Consider the following 25,457-nt stretch of genomic DNA (forward strand, 5'->3'; position numbering starts at 1 on the left):
GAGTTAAACACTTACAGTCTTCTGCAACAGGTTCACACGTCAGAGGGCAGGGCACCTACATTACCTGCTAGTCACCTAAGCTAATAAGCCCCTATTACTATACTGGCTACTTGAAGCCTTGTTTGAGGAGCAACAGCAAGGAAGTAGGGCCCAAACCCCTCAGCCCTCCCGTCTCCTCTGTGCTCCTGAGCTGGGGACGATCTTTCAAAAAGGCTCATTAATTTTCCCAAGGAATTGAGCGTACATTAGGCATTCGTCTCCCCAGCTTCAGCCAGTCTGACTCATTAGCAATGAGAAAGGTGCTGGCAGAGGGCATTTGTTATTGGTATTGCTGGGAAGTCCGGCTTCGGCAGAAACCTGCACTGCCATTACCAGCAGGGGGCAGGGACGTGCGCCCTTTATTTCCCCCCACATACACACCCTTTATTTTTGTCCCAATTCCACTGTGAAAGAGGAACTCTGACTCAGCACGTACAAGAGGAAGATTACAAAACCCTAACGGTTTAAATGGAAATCCACCCCCATCAGACTACGGCTATTGCCTGCCAGAAGTCAGCCGAGGGTCAGGAATCAGCATGTCGATATCAGCCGTAATGCCAACCAATCCCCAAGCCCATCTTCCCCCTGGCTCACTGTCCCAGCATCTCTTTTTGGAACAGTGAGGCACTCGCTGGCTCCCACACAAACGGAACCAGCCACTCAAGCTTCCTTGTTTGTTTTTAAAGCTCTGCCATCGAACCTAGTGTTCCTGGAGAGGAGCCAGGCGGCAGGGACACTGCTACCAAGCAGGCCTTCCCACGCAGCGCACTGTAACCCCCTGCAACGCTCGACCTGGGTGCTCCTCAATCTTGGGCTGCAACTCCCGAGATCCTGTGAGCAGTCAGAACAGTTGTGATCTACTGGGATGAGTCCCTGGGTTTACAGATCCAGGCATTGGAGGCCTTGTGCTCGCTCAGGCCCTGGCTTCTAGTATTCACTTCCCATGCTGGCTCACAGCCAGTCTGCTAAGCTTCAAGGCTGTGTATTCGCTCAGGCTTTTGCTTGTGTGTGTGTGTAATGGTGTGGGGAGGGACAGCTAAGTTACAGCCCATTTATAGTTTGTCATAGTCAGTAATACTTTGCACAGTGTGTGCGCGCACCCTTGGAGTCTGTTGGATGAGAGGGTTTTATAAATTTAAAAGAAAGCCTCTTTCAAGACCTGATGCTCCCTCCACAGCCACCCCGTGCCCCTCAGCGCTGAGCCATCACACCTCCTGCTCCTCCAGCATTGACCCCCCCCCCCCAGCCCTGCCTGTGCCCCTCAATGCTGAGCCGTTGCACCTCCTGCCCCCCCAGGCCTGCCCATGCCCCTCAGCACTGAGCTATTGCTCCTCCTTCTCCAGCCCTGCCCCTCTGCACTTAGCCATTGCAACGCCTCCTCCTCCAGGCCCGTCCCCGCAGCCCTGTCCATGCCCCTCAGCACTGAGCTATTGCTCCTCCTTCTCCAGCCCTGCCCCTCTGCACTTAGCCATTGCAACGCCTCCTCCTCCAGGCCCGTCCCCGCAGCCCTGTCCATGTCCCTCAGCGCTGAGCTATTATTGCCCCTCCTGCTCCTCCAGCCCTGCCCCCCTCAGCCCTGCCTGTGCACCTCAGCGCTGAGCCATGGCACTTCCTGCTCCTCCAGTCCTGCCCCTTCCATTGCTCTGCCCAGGCCCCTCAGCGCTGCACATAGAACTGTGCCAGAAACGAAAGAGCCACAGGAGATGACAAAATGGCCTCCCATGGGGCAGTGTGTCAGCACCAATCCTCTTCAACATAGATACCAATGACCAGCCCATACAGAGCAATATAGGCATTTTACATACGAACCAGTGATCTATGCGTCACATCACAGGAGGAGGACTTTGCCACTGTTGAGAACAGAGTGACATTTGCATCGAGCAAACTTTATACCAGTGGTCTCCAACCTTTTTACGCCCAAGATCACTTTTTGAATTTAAGGGCAACCCAGGATCTATCCCGCCCCTTCCCTGAGGCCCCTCCCCTTCCCCAAAGCCCCACCCCACTCACTCCACACACATCCCTGTCATCCCAGGCTGGGATAGGGGGTTGGGTTTCAGAAAGGGGTGCAGGCTCTGGGCTGAGCCTGGGGCAAGGGTTTGAGGTGCAGTAGGAGGTGAAGGGTGCAAGCTCTAGGAGGGATTTTGGGTGCAGGAGGGGGCTCCAGGCTGGGGCAGAGTTAGGGTGAAGGAGAGGGTGTGGGCTCTGGGAGGGAGTCTGGGTGCAGGAGGGGGCTCTGGGTTGGGGCAGGGGTGTAGGAGGGGATACAAGGTGCTGGCTCTGAGAGGGGGTCAGGGCTGGGGCACAGGAGGGGGTTCAGGGTGCTGGCTCCATGAGGGGGCTCAGGGCTGGGGTGCGGCCTCCTGCTGGGCAGCAATTACGTGCAGCGGCTCCCAGTCGGCGGTGCAGTGTGGCTGCCACTAAGGTAGGTTTCCTGGCTACCCCGGCCCCAAACTGCTCCCAGAAGGGGGCAACGCACCCTTGCAGGGGGGCAGGCAGCACATGTCCCACGCACGGCCCCTCTCTGCAAGCACTGTCCCTGCAGCTCCTATTGGACACAGATCCCCATTCCCAGCCAATGGGAGCTGCAGGGGCAGTGCTTGCAGAGAGGGGCAGCGCACAGAGGGAGACCCCTGGGGCGTGCTGGCGGCTTCTGGGAGTGGCGTGGGGCCGGGGCAGGCAGGGAGCAAGCCTTAGCAGCAGCCACGCCAGAGATCGCGATCGACCGGATGGTGACCACTGCTTTAAACCTATTAGAATAAGAACCAGGTTTGTGCCAACCCAACCAAGACACAGGTGACAGTCTTTCACCTACACCATTGAGAAGCCAAGAGGAAACTAATTACCACCCGGGCTGGAATCCCACTGACAATCACCCAAACCCTGGTTACCAGGCGGTGACGTTGGACTGAATCCTTTCCTTCAAAGCACATGTAGAGAAGACAAAAGGAAAGCTCCCTTGCAGCTTTGCCAAAGCTCTTTGGTCCTGAACTGTAACACCTTTCGCTATTTCACTTCTACTCCCACTCCCCACCCCCAGGCTCTCCCAATATAAAAATCTAGAGCCGTGGTTCTCGAACTGTGGGTCACAAGTTTGTTTTAATGGGGTCACCAGGGCCGGCATTAGACTCCCCGCTGCCCAGGGCTGAATCCAAAGCCTGAATAACTTAGCTTTGCAGGGGCCCCTGTGATGTGGGGCCTCAGGCAATTGCCCTGCTTACCTCCCCCTAATGCCAGCCCTGATTCTAGACTCTAAAAATCTAGAGTGACAGAGGGCACTGGGGTCATGTAGTAATTTTTGTTGTCAGAAGTAGGTCGCAGTACAATGAAGTTTGAGAACCACTGGTCTACCGAAAACTTAAAATATAGGGACAATGTACAATAAATTGAATTTAGGATCAAATTAAATAACTTGGGGATTACTGCACTGATACTTATTTTCATATTTAAGTCAGTGGAAACAGTTTTTAAAAATTTAAGTGAAATAGCTGAGGAATTTCCCATCTGTTGCAGAAATCAGGGACCTAGCAGAGGAAGATTCACCCACATACATTATACTTTGTATCATGGTGCCAAGTCAATAGCTTCACAGCAGTGTTCCCAACTCTGGCAATTTTATTGCAAATTAAATATTTGGTGCTTTTCTTAAAATCCCAGCTCCTGGAGTCACATGATTAATTAAGAATCTCAGCTTTCATTTAAAAAGAAAGAAGAAAAGCAAGTGTCTCGCACTCATGGTTGCAGAGAAAGGTTTGAAAAACAGGTACTCTAGGGGCTCAAAATCCAAAAGGCAAATTAACATACATTTTAAATCAAGATTTTTTTTAAGTGAATCTCATGATTTCTGGGGGCTTAGACTTGAGTTTTTGAACAGTCAGGGTTAGCAATGATGCCAAGTGAAGATTGTAACCAGCACTGTATGTTGCAAAAGAACGTCCCTTGGAAAGGCTGTGGGCTTTTAGGCAGTGAACAAACACTAAGAGGAAGGCCATGTCTACATTTAAAACTTTTGGAAGTATAGTAATGTTGGTTAGAGATGCAATTTTTTTTAAACAACATTTTTAGACAAATAAAAACCCTATTGTAGACACGGTTATGATGGCAAAAAATGCTTTTGCCTGTGTAGTTCATTTCATTCAGGGTACTGGTAAGACCTATACCAGAAACAGCCATTTTTTGCCAGTATAAGCCGCGCCTCCACTAGGAGGGTTTGCCATTATAGCTATATTGGTATAGTGATAGCAGTAAACATTTTCCAGTATAAACTAGACCAAACACTCAGACTTAACACTTCAAACACTAAAGCTTTGAACAGCAAGACACAAACCTCTCTAACACAAGCCCTTTCATCAGATGCTGTCTCAGTAACTGGAGGAGAAGGAAAGGTTGTCTCCTCGTTAGTGCCCAAAGTAGTCCCCTCGGATCCTCCTCGCTGACTAGCCGTCACAGCAGCCACACTACTTGCTTGTTTGCTGATGGTGCTGGCACGGTGGGCATAATACTTAATACTTCTTTAGAGTGCAGCTAGACCAGTTGCTCTAGGGCATTATAGAGGAGGTTCAGTGACAAAAGCTAGTTTTAAGAACACCCTGTTGCATACTCAGACCACACCGGTACAAACCACGCTGGTTATCCCAATGCAGCTGACTACAGTAGGGTCAGGGATGTAACTGCCACTCTGAAGCTAGCGCTCAATGCAAACAAAGGAAAATTTAAAGGTGTGCACACCCCTGCCTAACTGCACGTCTGCTAGATCAGAGGTGCAGCGGCCCCCACTTTGCAGCAGAATCATGAGGTAAGTGCAGAAAAGACTGAAGACAGCTCTACTCCAGAAGTTAAAGAAGGTTTCAGCTAGAGATTCCCTCCCTTCCTTCCCCTCTCCCACTTTTGGGTGGCAATTCTCAGTTGGTTCTGCTGAATGACTAGGTCACTTACACAGTCCATACAGTCTCCTGAAGATCAGCTTCCCACTTGACAAACAGCCCAATAATTACAGCCCACGTCACAGTGAGGCATTTGATTTAAGAAATCAGGTGAGCAGAAGAGATCATTGCCACTGAGAACTAAATGCTAAATTTTTTTTTAAACTTTAAAGCAGGAGGAATGTGGCAATGTCCCATTATTATTAATCTGCAATGTCTTCAGTCAGGGATAGAGCCCCATTGTGCTAGATGCTGTGTACACACACACGCCACAAAATGGTCCCTGCGCAAAAGAGCTTACAATTTAAGTTTAAGAGGCTGGCCTTTCTAACAGTCAGCCAGTAACACAAAATTTGATCTGGTGGATGTGGGTGAATAAGTCCATTTCTGACTGCTCCAGGCTTTATTCTTGGTTCTAGACATGCCAGCATAGACTGCCTGGGGTGCAGACAGGTTGCTTCTTACAGCAGCATTTCTGTGACACTGCAGTTAAGGTCCCCTTAGGATTTTCCTTAGGATGCGGATGCAACCTGATGTTTATAAAGGGTTACAAGAGTGTTTGGAGAAGCTGGAAAGGGGATGGTGTTGCAGGCTACGTGCCCAGCTTCTGATGCAAGCTTACAGACTATTCAAGGAATATTAAATCAACATTCAAGGAAGCCTCCCTCTCCCAAAGTCATCCAACAGTCTTCATCCTAAATGCACCCCTTTTGCAGGAAGTTGGGAAGAACACAGCACAAGTGGTATGGGAAAATTGTGGGCAGAAGATGAATATTCCATGGTCAAATCCTGCTCTCTGTTGCACTCCAGATTCACACCAGTAACTTGACTGAAGCCAGTGCACACTCATTCCAGACTGACATGGTGAGGGCCCAACGTGGCCCCATGTCAGTATGCAACGGGAAGTCAAACAAATGCCCGCTTGTCTCCTAGGCAGACAACAGCCTATCACATATGTGATGGGAGCAAGAGGACTGACGCTTTGGCTTGGACATTTGCATGCTAACGAGCTATACGTGCTGTAGGTTAGTGGCACAGGGAGTCAGTCTAGAACAAGTTCCCACTTTTGACATGATCCCTGCTGTGCATGCAGAAAGGGTGGGGTAAAAAGTCTGAGGTGTACTGAGTAGATCATTTCCAATTTTGGGGCCATTTGCAACGGAAAAGAGCCATCTGCCACCACAGCCTTGGAAAATGGCTTCCCAGTGGCATCAGGAAGGGAGAAGTACTTACAAACACTGCAGAACCAAACATGAGGCTGTCATGATGGATTATTTACAAGGGAATACGAACACTACTAACAGCCATAGGAATGGCACAAGAGGGGAGGAGAGATTTCCATGGTGCCAGCCATGCATATTACATATTGCTGGGTGGCAGGTAGCTACATACCAAATTCTAATACTAAAATTACGATCTAACTCTTTTCAATAATCCCCCAATAAAGAGGTGACTGGATTTTGAGGACCCTCCCCCAGTATTAATCAGTTGTAATATAAAATGTGCTCCAAGGGCTTATCTACACACAGAGTGGCATGTGCTTATCTAAAGGCATTACTTTAAACCAGTTTAGCTGAACTCGTGCAAAAAGCTGTGTGGACACGCTTATTTCAGTTTAATCTAGCCACTCAAATCAAAAACGAGTGTCCACACATGGAGCTGAGTTGTTTGCAAATGTGTGTAGACATCTTCTAGAATACCCCTTCAGTTCAACTGTGATCTTCCCTTATGTGGCACACCATCGGTTTACACACCGATCCAATCATATTTATTCAGACTGCTAACAGTACATATACATACCAGGCACTGGTGTGCTCTGTGCCAACTTCTGTGTTCAAGTGAGAGCAGCAGAGGTGCTGGCACCTGGTGTAGTCTCCTCCTGGGCACCTTCCAAATTCCAGAAACCAGTTGGACAGACACCTTTCCTTACTGGTCCATTAAAAACCACCTGCAACGCATATGTCAAACAGTGGGCTTTTAAAAAGAAAAGGAGTACTTGTGGCACCTTAGAGACTAACCAATTTATTAGAGCATAAGCTTTCGTGAGCTACAGCTCACTTGGAGAAAGCCTGAAAAGTAATTTAAAACACAAAACCAAGATTTCTGCTTGATTTTTACTTTAAAAATATCAGGTGTGTTGAGGCTGGTAAAATTGGAGGAATTTCTGGGCCTCTCAGAGGTTGTGTATTGTTTAATTGACTTAATTGACTCTTTAACAGAGACATCTTTTCTCCAAATAGTTTATACAACATTGGAAATAAAGGTGTTAAAAACCAAATAATTTTTTAATCAGTGACTGAGGCCTTGTTGACATTGGGAATTTGCCCCAGTTCCAATCACGAGTGCTCTGGCAGTCACCGATGTAGGTGCAGTAGTGCAAACCCTAAGCTTTACACAAGGAAAGCACGAGATGCAAATGGAGTCTGACACATTGGGTTTTCCCCAGTGCAGCTACATCATTTTCAGGCCACTCATCACTGCAATCAGAGCAAGAGCCTGATACTGACAAGGCATAAAAATCCCTTCTCTGCTCAGCTTTCAGTCTCTTCTCCAGTGAGGTCATCATCTAATTAGCCTTCCAATTGCCATGGAGTCTTCCAGGGTCCACATGACCTGGGTTTCTCAAGGGATGAAATAAGCAGGCTCCTTTTTAATAAAACCTTTCAGAGGGCCTCAATCGCCATAAGGAAAAAAAGACAGAAGCCCAAGATATTTTCCCCTTCCGCAGGTCATGTTTACCAGTACAAGCTGCGGTGCTGAGGGCTTCCAGATAGCTCACAACCCTCTGGGAGGGGAACTCTCTGGGGGGTTGGAGTGGAGCAAGGAGGACTAAAACAGTTTTGCTATTATAGTACCCAAGTTCTTCTGTTCACAAAGCAGATGGGGGACTTTCCCATTAATTATTAAGCAGCAGAAGGCACTGTCCTGCAGCTGCCAGAGGTTACAGCAGGCCTATAGGCCACAGCATGCTGGGTTTTATGGAGTGCTGCTGGCAGCCACATTTCTTTAGGGATGGGCAGTTTCTGTTTATCCCCCTCTTGCCCTATGTCTAGTAAGCGCACATGGTGCTGCAGTGCTCATGCTGTATGTAACAGCAGATCTACCCACAGAGACTGCAGCTATACCGTGGGCGGACTAGCCGGTGTGTGCACAGCTTACAGACTGCTAGCTAGCTAGCCCGCCCGCCCCTGGGCGCCCACCGAGACCCCAGCACCAGATGAGGCCTGCCTGCGAAGACGTGTCATTTTGGAGAAGGCTTCTTGGCTGTCAAAAAAAAAAGGGGGGGGGGGCAGGGAAGGAAAGCAGTCACTTGCTCGAGTGGTAACAGTTACCACTCGTTCCTGCCCTCGGTGCAGGACTCACGGGATGGAAAATTCTAGGGCCTGTTCTGCAGGAGCTCAGACTAGTTGGTCACAGGGGTCCCTTCTGGCCTAAAACAAATAATCTCTGGAAGCGGAAGAGAGGAGGAGTTCGTAGCTCTCAAACAGGGGTGACTTTAAAGCAAAGAGAAATAGGAAAAAAACCACTAACATCTCCACTTCTCTGTTCCATGCTGGATGCCGTGGCACACACATGGCAGAGCCGGAAAAGCCAGAGCCCAGGTGCTCGTTCAGCGAGACTGACTCGAACTACAGTCACCCCCTCTGCCCTCGTCACCGAACTAACATCCTGCATGCAGATACCTCACAATGATGCCAAATGATGTACATCAGAAGCCAAGCAAGATACCGAGTCAAAAGCCATTGGAGGTTATCGTTTGCGGGGGGGGGAAGAGGTGGAAAGAACGGCTGGGATTAGTAATGCCAAGCAGACCGCCCTAGCACGGATCTGGAGCTGCTGCTGGATTTCCTGACCTCGTGGATTTTCTCCCGTAGCGTGAGGACTGCTGGCTCCCATTCAGAGCTGTCTAGGAAAACCTAACTAAGCGCTTCCGCCTGGCAGCAGCCGCTCCCAGTCCAGTAGCCCGCAGATCCTCCCCCGCTCTGTGGGTTTCCCAGGCAGTACGAGCAGCACAGCTTCAGGAAACAAGAAACATCTGCCAGCCACGCACAGGGGCCATGAGAATGGAGCTCTCTGCCCCAGACCTGGGGTAGGCTTACCCAGCCTGCGCTCTTCTTCCAAATCAGAGGATTATGTTGGGGAAGGCATGCAGAGAGCTTTCCCCTTTAACCCTTCATCTGCCTATCACGCAGGCAACCATTCCATTTTATCAGACCCTGGCTGTGCCCTCCACCCCCATTCAAATGCATGTACCCCCTCCCCCCACCTATGGGACTTGGCCTGCTCCAGACCAGGCTCCAATGTGGAATAGAAAGTGCACAGCTGAACAGGGGGTGGGCAGAGACCATGCACCAAGGCCCAGCCAAGGGGCTGATCATTAAGGGAGGGAGTCACAAACCCAGGCCAAACTACCAGTGGCTGGGAATCACTGAATCAGTACCCAGAGCATAGGGAAGACTCCATTGGGGAGATATCCAGCTAGCCCAGCCATCCCACACAGACTGGGTCAGCCAGAGCCACAACTTCAGAAGGCCTCACTACAAGGCACAGTGCCAGTCAGAGAGCATAAAGCAATCAGCAGACCTGGGTACTATTTCCAGCTCTGCCACCGAGCTGCTGGGTGACCTTGGGCAAGTCACTTTCCCCTTCCCTGTCCCTTTGTCTTGTCTGTTCAAACCTGAGCTCTCCAGGGACTGTCTCTGACTTACACATATATACAGCACCAATCTCAGTTGGGGCCTCTAGGCAAGACAGCAATACCAACTATTGTTTTGCTAGATTCTAAATATACTCAGGAGAGCACAGAATCATAGACCTGAAGGGCTGGAAGGGACTGGCGGAGTCATCTAGTCCATCCCTTTGTGCTGATGCAGGACCAAGTAAACCTAGACCATCCCTGACAGGTGTTTGTCCAACCTGCTCTTACAAACCTCCAATGATGGGGATTCCACAACCTCCCCTGGAAGCCTATTCCAGAGCTTAACTACCCTGATAGTTAGAAAGTTTTTCCTAATATCTAACCTAAGTCTCCCTTGCTGCAGATTAAGCCCATTGCTTCATGTCCTACCTTCAGCGGACATGGAGAAAAAATTGATCATCTTCTGTTATGTTAAGGGTGGTTATAAAGACAACATACCAGGTCCTCACCTCACTCTTCTTTTCTCAGGATAATACATGCCCAGTTGTTTGTTTGTTTTTTTAAACCTTTCCTCATAGGTCAGGTTTTCTAAACCTTTAATCACTTTTGTTGATCTCCTTTGGATTCTCTCCAACTTGTCCACCTCTCCCTGAAAGTGTGGTGCCCAGAACCGGACACTACTCCAGCTGAAGCCTCACCAGTGCTGAGTAGAGTGGAACAATTACCCCGTGTCTTACATACAACACTCCTGTTAATACACCTCAGAATATTAATACACCTCAGATTATTAACCTATTTCTTAGCTGCATCACATTGTTGACTCATTGCATTTGTGATCCAGATCCTTTTTCAGAAGTACTATCACCTAGCCATCTATTCCCCATTTTGTAGTTGTGCATTCGATTTTTCCTTCCTAGGTGTAGTACTCTGCACTTTTCTTTACTGAATTTCATCTTGTTGATTTCATACCAATTCTCCAATTTATCAAGCTTGTTTTGAATTCTAATCCTGGCCTCCAAAGTGCTAGCAACTCCTGCTAACTTGGTGTCATCCACCCATTTTATAAACAAACATTCTTCTCGCTCCATTAGCCAAGGTATTAATGAAAATATCAACTAGTACCAGGTCCAGGACAGACCCCACTAGCTATGTCCTCCTTATTTGACAGAGGACCAAGACTACTCTTTGGAGTACAGCCTTTCAACCAGTTGGGCACTCATTCTAGATTATAATAATTTCACCTAGACCAGTGGTTTTCAACAAGGGTACGCATACCCATGGGGGTACACAGAGGTCTTCCTGGGGGTACATCAACTCATCTAGATACTTGCCTAGTTTTACAACAGGCTACATAAAAAGCACTAGTGAAGTCAATACAAACTAAAATTTCATCGATGACTTGTTTATACAGCTCTACATGCTATACACTGAAATGCAAGTACAATATTTATATTCCAATTGATTTACTTTATAATTCTGTGGTAAAAATGAGAAAGTCAGCAGTGTTTCAGTAACAGTGTGCCATAACACTTTTGTATTTTTGTGTCTGATTTTGTAAGCAAGTAGTTTTTAAGTGAGGTGAAACTTGGAGGTACGCAAGACAAATCAAACTCCTGAAAGGGGTACAGCAGTCTGGAAAGGTTGCAAGCCACTGACCTAGACCACATTTCCTTAGTTTACTTGTGAGAAGGTCACGTGAGACTGTGTCAAAAACCTTATTAAAAGTCAAGAGGTATTACATCTACTGCTTCCCCCATCCACTAGCCAGTAACCCTGTCAAAGCAGGAAATTGGGTTGATTTGGCAAAATTTGTTCTTGACAAATCCATATTGGCTATCACCTATTACCCTATTATCCTCTAGGTGCCTACAAAATGATTGTTTAATAATTTGTTCCTGTATCTTTCCAGGTATTGAAGTTAAACTGACTGGTCTACAGTTCCCGTGGGTCCTCTTTGTTCCCCTTTCTAAAGATAGGAACTATGTTTGCCCTTCTCCAGTCCACTGAGATCTCACGTATCCTCCATGAGTTCTCAAAGGTAAATGCTAACAATTCCAAGATTGCTTCAGCTATTTCCTTAAGTACCCCAGGGTGAACTTCATCAGGCACTCGTGACTTAAATACATCTAACTTTTCTAAATATTCTTCAACCTGTTCTTCCCCTATTTTGCCTAGCATTCCTTCCCCCTTGTTAATATTAATTGTGTTAAGTATTGGTCACCACTAACTTTTTAGTGAAGACTTAAGCAAAATAGGCATTAAACACCTCAGCCTTCTTGATGTCATCAGTTATTAGATCTCATTTTCCACTAAGTAGGGGACCTATATTTTGTCATCTTTCTCTTGCTCCTAATGTATTTATAGAATCTCTGCTTATTGCCTTTTCAGTCCCTTGCTAGATATAACTCATTTTGTGCCTTAGCCTTTCTGATTTCATCCCTATGTGCCTGTGCTATTCTTTTAGACTCCTCCTCAGCAATTTGTCCAGGTTACCACTTTTTTGTAGGATTCTTGTTTGATTTTCAGCTCCTTAAACAGCTCCTAATGGAGCAACACTGGCCTCTTATTATTCTTCCTATCTTTCTTTTGCATCCTCCACAGAGTTACACGTGATCTGTTCTTTATTTCCTTCAGCATATTCATACCTACGAGTGGGACAGAAAGGTGCATGGATCTAGTCATTGTCTATGAAATATTCCTGTAGCAGGGCAGAAAGCCTTTTCCCCTCTCCACCTGCAGCATTGTTCAATAGGCCAGGTGCAATGCAGGGTTTGTTCTCCTCAGTGGGATACTGGACTAATTGGCCCAATGGTCAAATCCTGTCCAGCAACACCTATACATGACTTTTAAAGAAATGCAAGATTCGTCTAGGTAATCAATGTTTTCCTCCCACAAATCGAGACATCCATGTCTCAGGGCCCCACTTGTGACTCTGATGGGGTCAGTGAGGAATGCACCAAAGTCACAGAGGGACCTGTGTCCAAGTCCCTCCATCCCCATGTCCTGAATCAAAGAAGGCTGGCCCACTGTGTTTTCTGCAGAGGGTTGGTCTCACCAATAAGCCAGGCAAACAGCTGGTCGTTAAGTAACATCTAGAGCCAAAATGGAACTCCCTCCCTGAAGGTCTAGCTGCCAGCAAAGCGGGAAAAGGATTGAAGAGTCAAAACCAAAGTTGGGGGGAAGGGCTGGGCACAGAGTGGGGAAAGGGTATTCATCAGTTTGCTGAATTGCTAGGGAGAAGCCCCACAGCTGACAAACACTCCCCTTTCCTGAAAGCAAACACAATGGCTTAACATCTCAACCACGTGGGAGACAGCCAACATCATTCTCTAGGAACACTGGCGCAGAGGCAGGACTAACCATTTAAAATAACCAAAGACTCAGAATGTGGCACTTTCCTCCCTGCAGGACACACGTGTATTTCAACCTTCCAACGAGCACCGTCAGTTATGATTTGTGGCAGCAACTGCTCCTCCAGGGAAGAGATGCACCTTGTTTACAATGGTGTCCTGTTCATTATTACTTGGCTCTGCCCACAAGAAAGAATGATGTGTTCATGGGTGCCTCGATTATGGTATTTGAGGTGGCTGGCGGCTTAGGCATAGGAGCCATGAGACAAGCTGGGGAAATAGGAGGTAGTATGGTCCAGTGGATAGGGCACTGGTCTAGAACTCAGGAGACCTAGCTCTGCTAATGACCTGCCATCTGACCTTAGGCAAGGCCCTTCAGCTCCCTGTGTCTCAGTTTCCCCCATCTCTAAAATGGAGGCAATGCTACATACCCTCTTTTGTAAAGTGCCTTGAGACTTACAGATGTAAAGAACTAAGACGGAGTGGAATTAGCAATAATAACATGCTGGGTATTTGTGGAAGGGAATGAAGGAAGCGATGGGATGCAGAGAAGGAATGGGTGTCTCTAAGGTACTGAGGATTGGGCAGGTTGTCAGCAAGGGGTGGCTTGCAAGGTTCTGAAAGGCTAAGTCAGCAGTAGGGGCTGCAGTCCATCTAAAATGGGGATATCGCTCGGACTACAGCTCTTCCTCTCTAAGGCCCTGTCTTTACAAGAAAGTTGCACCAGTTTAAATTCAATCTGTTTTAAAACCAATTAAGTTAAACCAATGCAATCCCCTTTGTGGACACTCTTATAGCAGTTTATTTAAAACCAGTTTAAAAAAATTTAAAATAAACTGAAAAACCTTGTTTAAAGCAAAATAAGAATCTCCCCTTTCGCACTGCTTTAAGTCACAGCATAACTCTAAATGAGGTTTAAATTCACCTCTTAAATTGAATGCGGGGGGGAACTTTCCTGTGTAGATAAGTCCTAAGGGTTCTGTTGCTGCATCATATGAGGAGGAGGAGAGAAAGTTCTCACTGCTCAGATCCAGGCTACAGGAAGGAGCTTCAACACCCTCTCAGTTTTTGCCTGCCCTTTCTGCCCATCAGGGCCAAGCAGACGACTCAGAACAATAGCTCCTTCTCCCAACTACAACGCTTAACAATACTTTACATGCCCAAAGAGTAGCTACTTCTGTCTGAGGATCTCAAAGCACTTTGAGAACACTAATGAATTAAGTATTAGGGGGTAGCCATGTTAGTCTGTATCCACAAAAACAAAGAGAAGTCTGGTGGCACCTTAAAGACTAACAGATTTATTTGGGCATAAGCTTTCATGGGTAAAAAACCCACTTCTTCAGATGCATGGAGTGAAAAACCTACTATGAATTACTCATTTCACACAGCCACTGAGGCCAAGAGTTTAGGAAAATTCAAGAGAGGATTAGACTTTTAATTATACTTACTATTAAGGTTCCATTTATAAATTGGTTAATAATAAATAATAACATTTAGCTCTTATGTAGCAAGTGGTTTGTAGATGCTCTAAGCATGTTACAGACATGAGTGGCATGTCACAGAAGATTATAAGCACACTGCTATAAGATATTGTAGATTATTGTAAGCTATGGTTATAAGCAGGCTATTAACCTCTTGGACTTGGTAACAATCTATAACAAGTGAGTGCCTGTTTATTAAATACCGATTAATCACTTTTTAGCCCTTTCTGAACAGAACAGAATATAAAATGTGAGCAGACATTTATCTGGCTCATCAGAACATCTGCAGTTACAGCAGGTATCAGTGTTAACAGGGACATAAATTCTCCTGCTTCAAGGCAGAAGCCAAACACTAACTGATGGAGGTTGAGAAGAAACATCCTCCTTGAAGGAGGTTATTCCAAAACTGTCCCCTGTTGTGTTTCTTACATCTTCCTCTGGTGCTGGCCACTGTCAGTATGGCAATTCCATCCTTCCCCCACCCCGTAAAGACGGGCAAATCGAGGCAGAGCAGCCAACCGTCTCCCTTAACATCATACAGCAAGTCAGCGGCAGAGCTTCGAATGTAATCCAGGTCTCCCGACTCTGTGTCCTAACCACTAGGCCATGCTGCGAGCACAGTTTGCCCCAACAACTGCTTGGTGAAAGGCCCCATTTATAGGTTCTGGCTGGAACGACCGTTTGTTTTATACTGGGTCTTTGTGTTCCTCTCATCGGAGCTGACAGCCTCCCTGTAGCGGAGGAGCTCCCCCCGCCCCGAGACACTTCTAATGGGAAAGCAAATCACGGAGCTGGAACGTAAGGCTGGCTCCCAGAAGGGGCCCTGCTGTCCAATTATTCCAATCAAATCACAGCAGCGTCATAAGGGGAATGAGGGTGGATGTTACAAGCAGGCAGGGCATGGGCACACTAACACACCAGTATGGTGTGGCAACAAGAGCTGAAGAGGGAACTGAACTGACCTGTACACAGAAGCTGAAGCAACTAACAGGACTTAACCAAAACAGACAGTATTTCACCTGCTTTGTGTAGGTCAGACAGCACATCTGAGATATCCGCACCGTGCATGTGTTGAAGGAAGAGGTTCCAGAACAATTGCATTAATACTCGCACTTCAGGCATCTGCACTCACAATCTACCCTGAAACCACACACTGGGGCATATCCCACCTGAGTGACAAGCCAGGGCACAGTCCCTGCAGCTCTCAAGTGATTCCACAAAGAGCCACCAGCTGGCACGTGGCAGACTGCAGAGAAGATGGAGATATTTCAATAAGCAAACTGATTTTCAGGCTGGGGGAGGTTAACATAAACAGCGAGCTCCCATTCATGCAGGCTTTTACTGCAGAAGGATTTAGGTCATCTTCTAACCTGAGCTAATAGGCATCAAACAGAGCAGCAATACACAGCCAACCTAGGGGCAAAGAACAAGCATCTGCACGGAAAGATTGCAGATTGTTCTGGGATGACTGTAGAGTGTTCCTGCAGGATCAGAGAATAAAAACTGAGCTCCATACTCAGCAGCCAGCCGTCCATTCTACATGCCACGAAATGCATCACCAGGAAACGTGCCACTAGGTATTACAGCACAGATTTGTTAAATGGCTAAATCAGGGGTTGAGAGGTTGCTTTCTGGCTTCTTCAGCCAGAGAACCCCTATGACTGCTGGGTTCACAACTGAACACGGAGTGTTTTGGGGGTGGGATTAAAAGCATTATTGAAAACCTTTTCAGGTGTGAAAACTCAGTTTCAATAACGGTTGGGATAGGGTTTTCAATAAGAACTGTGACAAACAGATTTAAAAGGTCAGAAGGCACCATTATAATCAGCTAATCTGACCCCTGTATAGCACTGGCCTAAATTCCCTCTAAGTTGCGTGGCCACGCAGCGGCTATCAAAGGTCACGCAGGCAGGGAGAGGTGCTTCTCCCCGGCCCCAGGCTGCTGCGGCGAGAGAGGGCTGGGGGTGTCCCTCTCTCTTCGCCGCAACCCCAGGGCAGCCTGCACCCCAAACCCCTCATGCCGGGCCCCACCCCAGAGCCTGCACCCCCAGCCAGAGCCCTCACACCCCAACCCTCTGTCCCAGCCCTGAGCCCCCTCCCACACGCCGAACCCCTCGGCCCCACCCCCTACATCACATCACCTCCATATTGGTGCACATAAAATTAATTCTACACATGGACATCAAAAATTAGAGGGAACATGAGCACTGGCCACAAATTTCCTCCAGTTACCCCTGTATTGAGCACATTAACTTGTACTTGACTACAGCATATCTCCCAGACAGGCATCCAGTCTCGACGGAAAAGACTTCCATCTGCGTTCTCTTCATTCGAACTTGTAAATGAGAGCGGGTCAGAAAAAGAAAAATTAGTTTCATGGAAAACATCTCAGCCATTCTGACAGAGAGATTTTAAATGGAACCTTTTTTTAATTTTTACGATATTTTTGAAATTTGTGTTGAAAAACATTATCCAAAATGTTATTGAAACTGGGTTTCTGCAGCCAAACAGTCTGGGTAGCCATTTTAGTAGCGCTTTTTTTTTTTTAAAATGACATTTTTTGTGAAACATCATAAAAATGTTTTTCCATGAAAATGTTAGATTAAAAAATGGATCAAGAGGCCACTTTTTGATGCAAAATTTTTTCTTCCATACATTTTGACCAGCTCTACCCCTAAAGAGCAAACCAACTCAAGTAGCATGTACCATATCCCTCTGTTCCCAACATGACAGAAAGGTCCAAACAACTAACTATAGGGATGAAGCTTGAGGAGGGAGGAAGAAGGGGATGGCTGGTCAGGAACAAACCAAAAGCATTTCAGGCGAGTGTCTCAGCACACCGCTTTCCCCCAGTGTGAAGACGGTTTCATCCCCCATCCCCCAATGCACCACTCACCCTGTTGATGGCCACTCTGGCCCTGTAGAAAGTGGTGGTCCCCTCGTTGTCGGGGATGGCTCAATTCCCCCTGAGAAAGAACATAGAGAAGGAGTGAGAGAAAACAATGAGGTCTGGTTTTGTGGAGAGGGTACCACTAAGAACAGAAGAGCGGTCATACTGGGTCAGACCAAAAGCCCATCTAGCCCAGTATCCTGTCTTCTGACAGTCGCCAATGCCAGGTGCTTCAGAGGGAATGAACAGAACAGGTCATCATCAAGTGATCCACCCCCTGTTGCTCATTCTCAGCTTCTGGCAAATAGTCTCTTAACACAGTTTATAATTAGGCTTGGCAGCATTCAATTTTTACTTTTTAAAATAATTTTCATGGATAATTTTAATGTTTGTTTTTAAGAATTTTTTTATATTTTTATCCATTTTAAATTTTCACAGCTATGGGAAATAGAGGGGCGGGGGTCATACAATTATTTAGTGACCGATGTAATGATTTAGAATGTTTTAACTTTCTGAATCTCTGCAACACAAATTGTCAACATCACATGTCAAAAATACATAAAATAACTACCCTTAAGGCAACAAACCATATCTGTTTTTACTATCCATTCGCTAGTCCGTTTGTAACCAGCCTCATTCAAAAGTCTAAATCAGTGGATTTTAACTAATAAGTTCTCCAACAGCATTTTCCTTACTTTGCTCATCAGTGGAAATTTTTTTTTATTTACCTACATATACCAATAAAAAACTAATCCTTCCAAGCCTTATTATTATTAATTATTTGTGTTATAGCTGCTCCTAGAAGCCCCAACTGAGAAGAAGACCCATCTGTGCAAGGCACCACACGTAGTCCCTCCTTTGAAGAACTTACAGGCTAAACAGACTAGAGAAAGGATGGAAAGGGAAAGAGACAAGCAGGTGAAGTGACTTGCCAACCAACATCATACAGCAGGTCAGTTGCCAGAGCTGGGACTAGTGTTCTAAGTCCCATATCCACTGGGCCACACTGCCTCTCAAAATTGGGTAACACTGTTTGCACCCACATCTGGTTACTTGCAACCCCTGCTACAAGGGTGTTATAGAAGCTCAGCTACTACAGTGATGAGGGCCATACAAATACCTAGAGAGATAGTGGAGTACCACTGGGTGAGGAAGTGGGAGTAAAGTTGAAGAAGTGCAACTGGGATTGCTGGCTGTGGCAGTCTGTGGGAGGAATTACTGGGAAGTAAACTGTGTCCCTCTCAACAATACAGGGTCTTACACATTCTTTTACACCAAAGTGGCCTAGTGGATAGGGCACTGGAGTAGGATTCGGGAGACCTGGAAATATTCTTAGGTACACTAGGCTTTTCACTCTGGAGACCACAGTTCAAGTTCCGGGGCCAGGCCACAAGCGGAAATGAGTGTGTGTATGTGTGTGTGTGTGTGTGGGGGGGGTGTTTCATCTCAATCTCTAATGGGCCATCTAGGGAAAAAAAATGGCATCACAGCAGCCTCTCCATTCAGGAGAGGCCCAGGACTGACACAACCGAGGTTGGAGATGCGCTGTCAGAGCTGATGGTGGGAGAGGCATTGAATATCAGGGAGAGCTACAGGTCGGGATTATGATGCAGATTTATGTGTAGGCAGAGGGGCAATAGGGGAAACCAGGAACAAGTGCACTGGCAGAGATGCGAGGGGGCAGCTCTCATATTCTGTGTCAAATTCTAGATACGTTCATAGACTCCTCTTTTTTAAAAAAAAAAAAATAAATAAAATAAGTAATCTAACTGACATGATCAAATCCCTTCCACACTAACACCACCATGCTCATTTAGCAACTCTAAGCCAACTAGGTGGATCGGTCTATTTTTATTTAGTCGCTGGTACATCACCTCGGTTATGAGCTCAACAGGGATGCAAGGAAGGATGGAAGTATGACAGGAGTGATTTAGAGCCGCAAACAACAAAATTTCCCTTGCGGAGTCCCAAATCAGCCTCAGTGCGCTCAAAGGCTGAGGAAAATGCAGATGAAAAGCAAGCGAACCATGGTGCCCCCATCTCAGGACGCTGAGGAAGGATGGGCAGCTGGGAGAGGAGATAAAGACAAGCAGTCAGGCACCTGCCGCTGGGATCCCCCCTTTCCCTCCCTCCTTCCCATTGGGGTACATTAACAACACAGGGACACAAGGATCCCCCAGCTGAATGACTCTGCTGCAGCTAGCAAGCATGAATATGCATCAGTTATTATGTAGCAGCTGATCCCATGCACACTGCTGATTTACAGGCCAAGTGGGATTGCTAAACAAATCCCTTTTTCACCCCCCACATGCTCACGCTGGCCTCTTTGCCCTGCACTGACAGGTGCTGTGAATTAACGCGGAATGCAGGGATTGGGACGGGAAGAGAAGACAGCTACTCCATCACTAAGTGTAAAGCAGGGAAAGATGGGTGAGGAGCTGTCTGGAACAGCCCAGGGATGCACTGAAGGGTCTCCTTCCTGAGTACAGAGTAGAAGATACGGGGGAAGAGTGCCTGGAAGGGACATCAGAGTCCACAAGCTCCAGTCACCTCTACAGTGCTAGTGTTGGTGAAAGGTGCCAGACTGACATCCCTGAGTCTTCTGTCTGGCTCTTCCAAAACAGGCACAGCAGCAGCAGTGTAAGCTCCACCCCACTGCCACGCCAGCCAGCAGCAACTGGGGGGACCATTTCTAGAGGTCAGGAGGCAATTAAATCTCCATACTCATGCTGCTCAGAGCACTGCCCAGGAAGCCAATTAATGCTAACTGGTCCTGGACGCAGCCCACTGACTCAGTGTGTGTGTGCACTACTGAGAGGCCACCCTCAGCAAGCGTTTTATCAAAAGGGGAAGGAAGGCTGGGTTTAGGGTTAAGGCAGAAGACTGGGAGTCAGGAGATTGTGCTGTTCCCAGATATACCACAGCCTCACTTTGTAGCCCTGGGTAAATCAAACAACTGGATTTTTGGAGTCCCTCAGTGTTGGTCTAAATACGCGCTCACCTAAGCAGGGTGGATAAAAATCAATTAATAAATAAAAAAAATCTGTTTTCATTTATATCAATCTTTTTATAAATTAACCTATTTAATTTTTTATTATTTAAATATTATTTAAATTTGAAATTATGGCAACCTATGTTAAGGCCTAAATTTACTATCATCTATTAAAATAATTTCAATTAAATTAAAGAAAAATATTCAAGCAGTATATGTTTTCTACTAAAGTTTTAAAGAAATTCAAAATACCAGACTGGTGGAAGTCACTGGCTAAGCACCGGGAACCTGAGACTGCAGAAGTGCTACACCAGCTTTTGACAGCAGTAACCTCTTCCGCAGGTACAGAGAATATTTTCTTCATTTCAGTTGATCAACTAGCTCAGTTCATTCCGTGAACTAGTCATTGATTTAAAATCATAATTTAAATCAAATGGAAAGCCTCAATTTAAATAATCTGATTTAAAATCAATTTTCCATTTGTACCTAGTTGTTTTCTTTAAAAAAGGTACACTCTCAATAGCAGATATAACCAGTAAATCATGTTGATTTACAACTAGAGCCTTTATGCTAAATTTGGTACATCTTTTTGCCACCTCGGAGGGGACATGATAACTATATACATTTATTGAAGCAATTATACAGCTTAATGTTTTGATTCTTATTAATTGTACATTTTTAGTGAGTCAGAAAATGGTGAGGGATATATTGCTTATTGACTAGATAATTAACTTAATAGGGTCTTTTTTATGACCTGCAGTCATAGCAGGTTTTTCCCCCGCTCCAGTTCCCAAGTGTTGAACTCAACACTAGAGGCTGCCCTCTGAAGAACGTTGTCCCTTTTTCCTCGCTTTGATACCAGTATTGCTCCTTTCTTGTTGCACACAGTTCACTAAATACAGGGAATACTTTTGTTTAATAAGTCAGTTTTAAATACAAAACATGTTTGGATAATTTTTTCCTTATATATCCAGCACATTTAAGGCAGATTTCTTTAACTACTAAAAAACAATTTTAAAATGCTGATTTTTGCATTTTTAAACTGAATTCCAATATCCATCCAAATATGACATAATAATGCCACCTTGCTCTTATATTGCACTTTCAACCATAGATCTCAAAGCACTTTATAAAGGAAATCAGTATAATTATCCCCAAATGCAGCTTGGACACAAAATCACAAATAAAAAGATAAACTTATTAAATACAAAATGCATCATTCACCATTTTTAACATAATAAAAATTAAAAAGAATCTGAATAAAATTATCTTAAGCTATATAATTGCTTAAATAACTGTGTATAGATATAGTGCAGAGGTTCTCAAACTGTGGTCAGTGGACCACCAGCGGTCTGGGAGCTCCATTCAGGTGGTCCACGGACAGTTCCCTCTAAGGTGCACACCTGGGCAGCCACACACAAGAGAATGAAGGGCCACCCATTTAAGTAGTCCAGGCGCAGCTCCACTAATTAGGTGCCTGGACCCTGGAGAAGACGCACATGTAAGGTGAGGTGGTGGCCTTGGGGGGAATAGGGAGTAGGGGGAATTTGGGACACGCGCAGGGCTGCAGCAGTCAGAGAAAGAGGTGACTTTCCGCAGCTCCAGGGCTGCAGCTGCTGGGGAGAGATCCCCCCCCTTCCCAGCCCCACCAATGTGGGTGCTGTGGCAAGAGAGAGAGGGCACATCCATCGCATAAGAAAGGTAAGACTATGGATATTAAAATATGAGCTGTGTGCTTTTTTGTGTAGAACAAAAACTTACTATTAAGTTTGTTTTTTTATACAGTGCTTTTATCCAAAGCACTTTACAATAGTTAGCTAGCGGTGCAAACAACATTTGGAAAGAGCATTAAGTGGTTCACCGAGACCCTCAGCAATTTTCAAGTGGTCCGCGAAAAAAAAGTTTGAGAACCACTGATACAGTGTATTCCCTCCTGCTTAACAAAAAGTACCACCAAATTATACCTACCTTTGAGAATCAACCTCTCTTTGTAAAATAACTAAAAAGTAAAAGTACAAATTACAAGATTAAAATCAATTATTTAAATCAAGGTTTCCGGCTTGATATAAATCATAATTAAAATTGGTGATTTAAATCTCCGATTTAAAAATCTATCCACCCTGCACTGTAGTCAATGAGAGTTTTACCATAGATTTAGGGGAGAGCAGAGTTAGGCCAACGCAGAATGCTTTTGAAAATCTCACCCCATAACCTCTTTGTTTCCCCATCTGTAAAAATAGCCAACCACAAGGGTCTTGTGAGACTCAATTAACATCTGCTGAGTTCTTCAAGATATTCTAATATAAGGTGCTACAGAAGCATAAAGTAGTCTGACTTCTACTACTGTGGAGTTTGTTCTGGGATTCAAATGGTGCTTGGACGGAGCAAAGAATCCATCTCTCGCTACAAGGCCAGCTTGCCCTCTTCCGTTTAGTTCACCTTCAGCATCCTCTGCACAGAACTGAACCACTGTCAGCGTGGCTGCCTGCTCCTAGACTTACAGAAATCTGCTGGCACTGAAACAGGACGGATGCGCCGCTTGGTTTTGGAGTGACAGGCATGGGAACACTTCATGAGGATTCCAGTTTAAGTGGTCCAATTTCTCCTATCCCTATCTCCACCCCAAAGAGCTTATAAATGGACAGACAAAGATATTATCCCCATTTTACAGATTGGCAACTGAGGTACAGAGATTAAGTGACTTGTCCAAGTTCACAAACGAAGCCTATGGCAGAACTGGGGATTTCTGATTATGCAAGCCCCGGTTTTAACCACAAGACTGTCCTCCTGGTCAATTGTGCTGGTCAGTTATGCAGGAGACAAGAGCATTGTGAGAAAGAGGGTCATTCCATTACCCCAGCCAGCGTCCAGCATCTGCCTATAAATCTGCATGGTCAGCAAAAATGGGTTCCCCCCACTCACAGCCTCCTTAGGAACATGCTGCAGCGATGACATGCAGGGCTTGGCCAGGCTCACCAGCCAGCACACGCAGAGATGGATCAAAGCTGAACAGAACACACAGAAAGCAAGGCCCCAGACCTGCAGGGAACAAGGCTCTACCTCAGAAAAAATTAGCCAATGTTTTAAGTTTTAATTAAAAAAACTGGAAAGGGGAGCAAAGGGAAAACGAAGAAGTAGGTGGCGTGGCCTATATAAGTCAAGTCTTTTCTAGAGTAAAATAGCTGGATAGTTCAAACAAAGCAGTGAACCTGCTGCATGATTCTTGGGAGACCTGTACTGCTAATCTAGTGCACTTTAGGCAACTATGCTCACCCCTTAAGTATAAGCCCACCTATTCTATCCCCACCATCATTCCCAATATGAAATCTGTGGAGGTGCACAAGGGAAGACACAAAAAGGAAAGGGGGCTCAAGTCCACTGGCAGCAGGACTGAAATTAAACCCTTAGTGCTCATCTGTAGGCACATTTATAAAAGCGAATGTAATACACACTACTAGATAAACCATAGGACACAGCAGACTAATCCTTAGACACTTCACACGATACAGGTCATGAGGCAATGGTGTAATTTAAAAGAACATTCCATGAAAGCACTCTCTGACCAGTATATGCAAGATTCATACGTGGTACATGTGCTTACATTCAACAAAGTTCCAGGCAAAACAGGAAAGTGAGCCTCAAAGCCAATCTAAAGGCACCCTCTTACCCTAAGACAAAACATCTTTCACCTTAGCTCCTGGCTCTCCTCCCCAAAAAGCCACTGATGTCCTAGCAGACATATATACAGAATGTGCAAGCAATATGTATTTTTCAACACCCACCTACCAGTTTAACAGACTGTTAGTACAGTGTTTGGGGACGGTTACTGTAGAATATTTTTAAAATTAAAGAGAGGACTTTGCTCATAGATGCTTAATCTGTGATTATTAGTATTTGTATTACAGTAGCACCTAGAGACTCCACTTGAAATCAAGGCCTTGTTGTGCCAGGTGCTGTACAAACCCATTATAAAACACACAGTCTCTACCCTGAAGAGCTTACAACCCAAATAGACAAGACAGACAAAGGGAAAAAACAGAGGCAGAGAAGATAAGTGACTTGCTCAAGGTCATACAGTAGCTCAGTGGCAGAGCCACAGATAGACCCCACACTTCCCTGACTCCTAGTCCAGCACCACCACTGCCTCAACAAAGCTTACTTGACTTGGTAAGAGTTGAGTCAGACTCATCCACTATGTCTCAGTACCTAGCAGCCCAAAGCAGTGCTTTTATTTCAGCTTTGCTCAGAGTTTGCTTTAGAAAAGGATCATTGGGGACATTTTACTGATCCACTTCTTTCAGCTTCTAGTCCAATTTTTGAAATCCTACTACATCTCTCACTCCTCTTCTTTTCCCCACATAGGCTTCTTTCTCATGTTCGGTCTCCCCTTTTCCACCACCTGCTCCACTACTGGGAAGAGCAAAAGTTACCTATGGAAACAAACTTCCCCATTTCCTGCATGGCAGCACCTTCCTTGCAGTGACACGGCAGCTCAAGGGAGGATACAATCCCTAGCAAACAAACAGGAATTAGCAATGGCCTTTCCGAATGGTCAGCACTGCCTGAAGCAATTCAGTTCCCCAGGCTACAGCTATTTTATCCCCCAGCCATTCCAGTAGAAGGATGCAGGCACTGCCAAAAGGAACAGGAAGAGGAAACAGGGTCAGAGTTGCACTCAAGATAAGGCTTCTGGGGCGACCTTCAGAGTCCAGTTCACTTACAACAGCTGATTTCATCCGGTTCCCTTTTGACCTGAACAGACCAAAGGCATCATTCTGAGAGAAGCCTGAATTTCAGCCTCTAAACGACGAGCTCCTTGGAGAGGAGGAAAGTCCCGTGCAGCTATCTGGGGGAAGCCACAGCACAGAGAAGACCTGAAGCGCCGCTAAGTGCTCCTCCTAAAGCCTATTGGTGCCAAGTCAAAACATGTCTCCCAGATAACTAAATTCTGCAGACAACCTATAAACAGACTCCTTGCCCCCATCCTCCGCACACCCATCCCCACTGGAAACTTTACGAGCCACAGTACAATACATTCACGCACACTGCATATGGTCCCAATTTACAGAGTACCAGATCACAGAGCTCCAGGGTTGCAGGCTTCCTGTGGAATGTCTGGTTTGTGAACGGTTTCCCCTTCAGCA

At 46.0% G+C, this 25,457-nt stretch overlaps 1 protein-coding gene across 5 annotated transcripts in view; it reads right to left on the reverse strand.

Annotated features, from left to right (window-relative positions):
* HRAS (HRas proto-oncogene, GTPase) overlaps positions 1-25,457 on the reverse strand; it is a 74,592-nt gene that overhangs the window by 19,836 nt on the left and 29,299 nt on the right. For 2 of the 5 annotated variants that reach the window (XM_077818195.1, XM_077818196.1), the window contains exons 2-3: positions 17,328-17,397; positions 6,762-6,909 (exon numbers count right to left, since the gene is read on the reverse strand). The exons of 1 other annotated variant lie outside the window; for it this stretch is intronic. The gene's annotated coding sequence lies outside the window, so the exon portion shown is untranslated. The remainder of the gene's footprint in view (positions 1-6,761; positions 6,910-17,327; positions 17,398-25,457) is intronic. 2 more of the 5 variants (XM_077818197.1, XM_077818198.1) reach the window with 1 other exon arrangement.

Source organism: Eretmochelys imbricata, chromosome 6 (assembly GCF_965152235.1).
Source record: "Eretmochelys imbricata isolate rEreImb1 chromosome 6, rEreImb1.hap1, whole genome shotgun sequence".
NCBI classification, from domain to species: domain Eukaryota; kingdom Metazoa; phylum Chordata; order Testudines; family Cheloniidae; genus Eretmochelys; species Eretmochelys imbricata.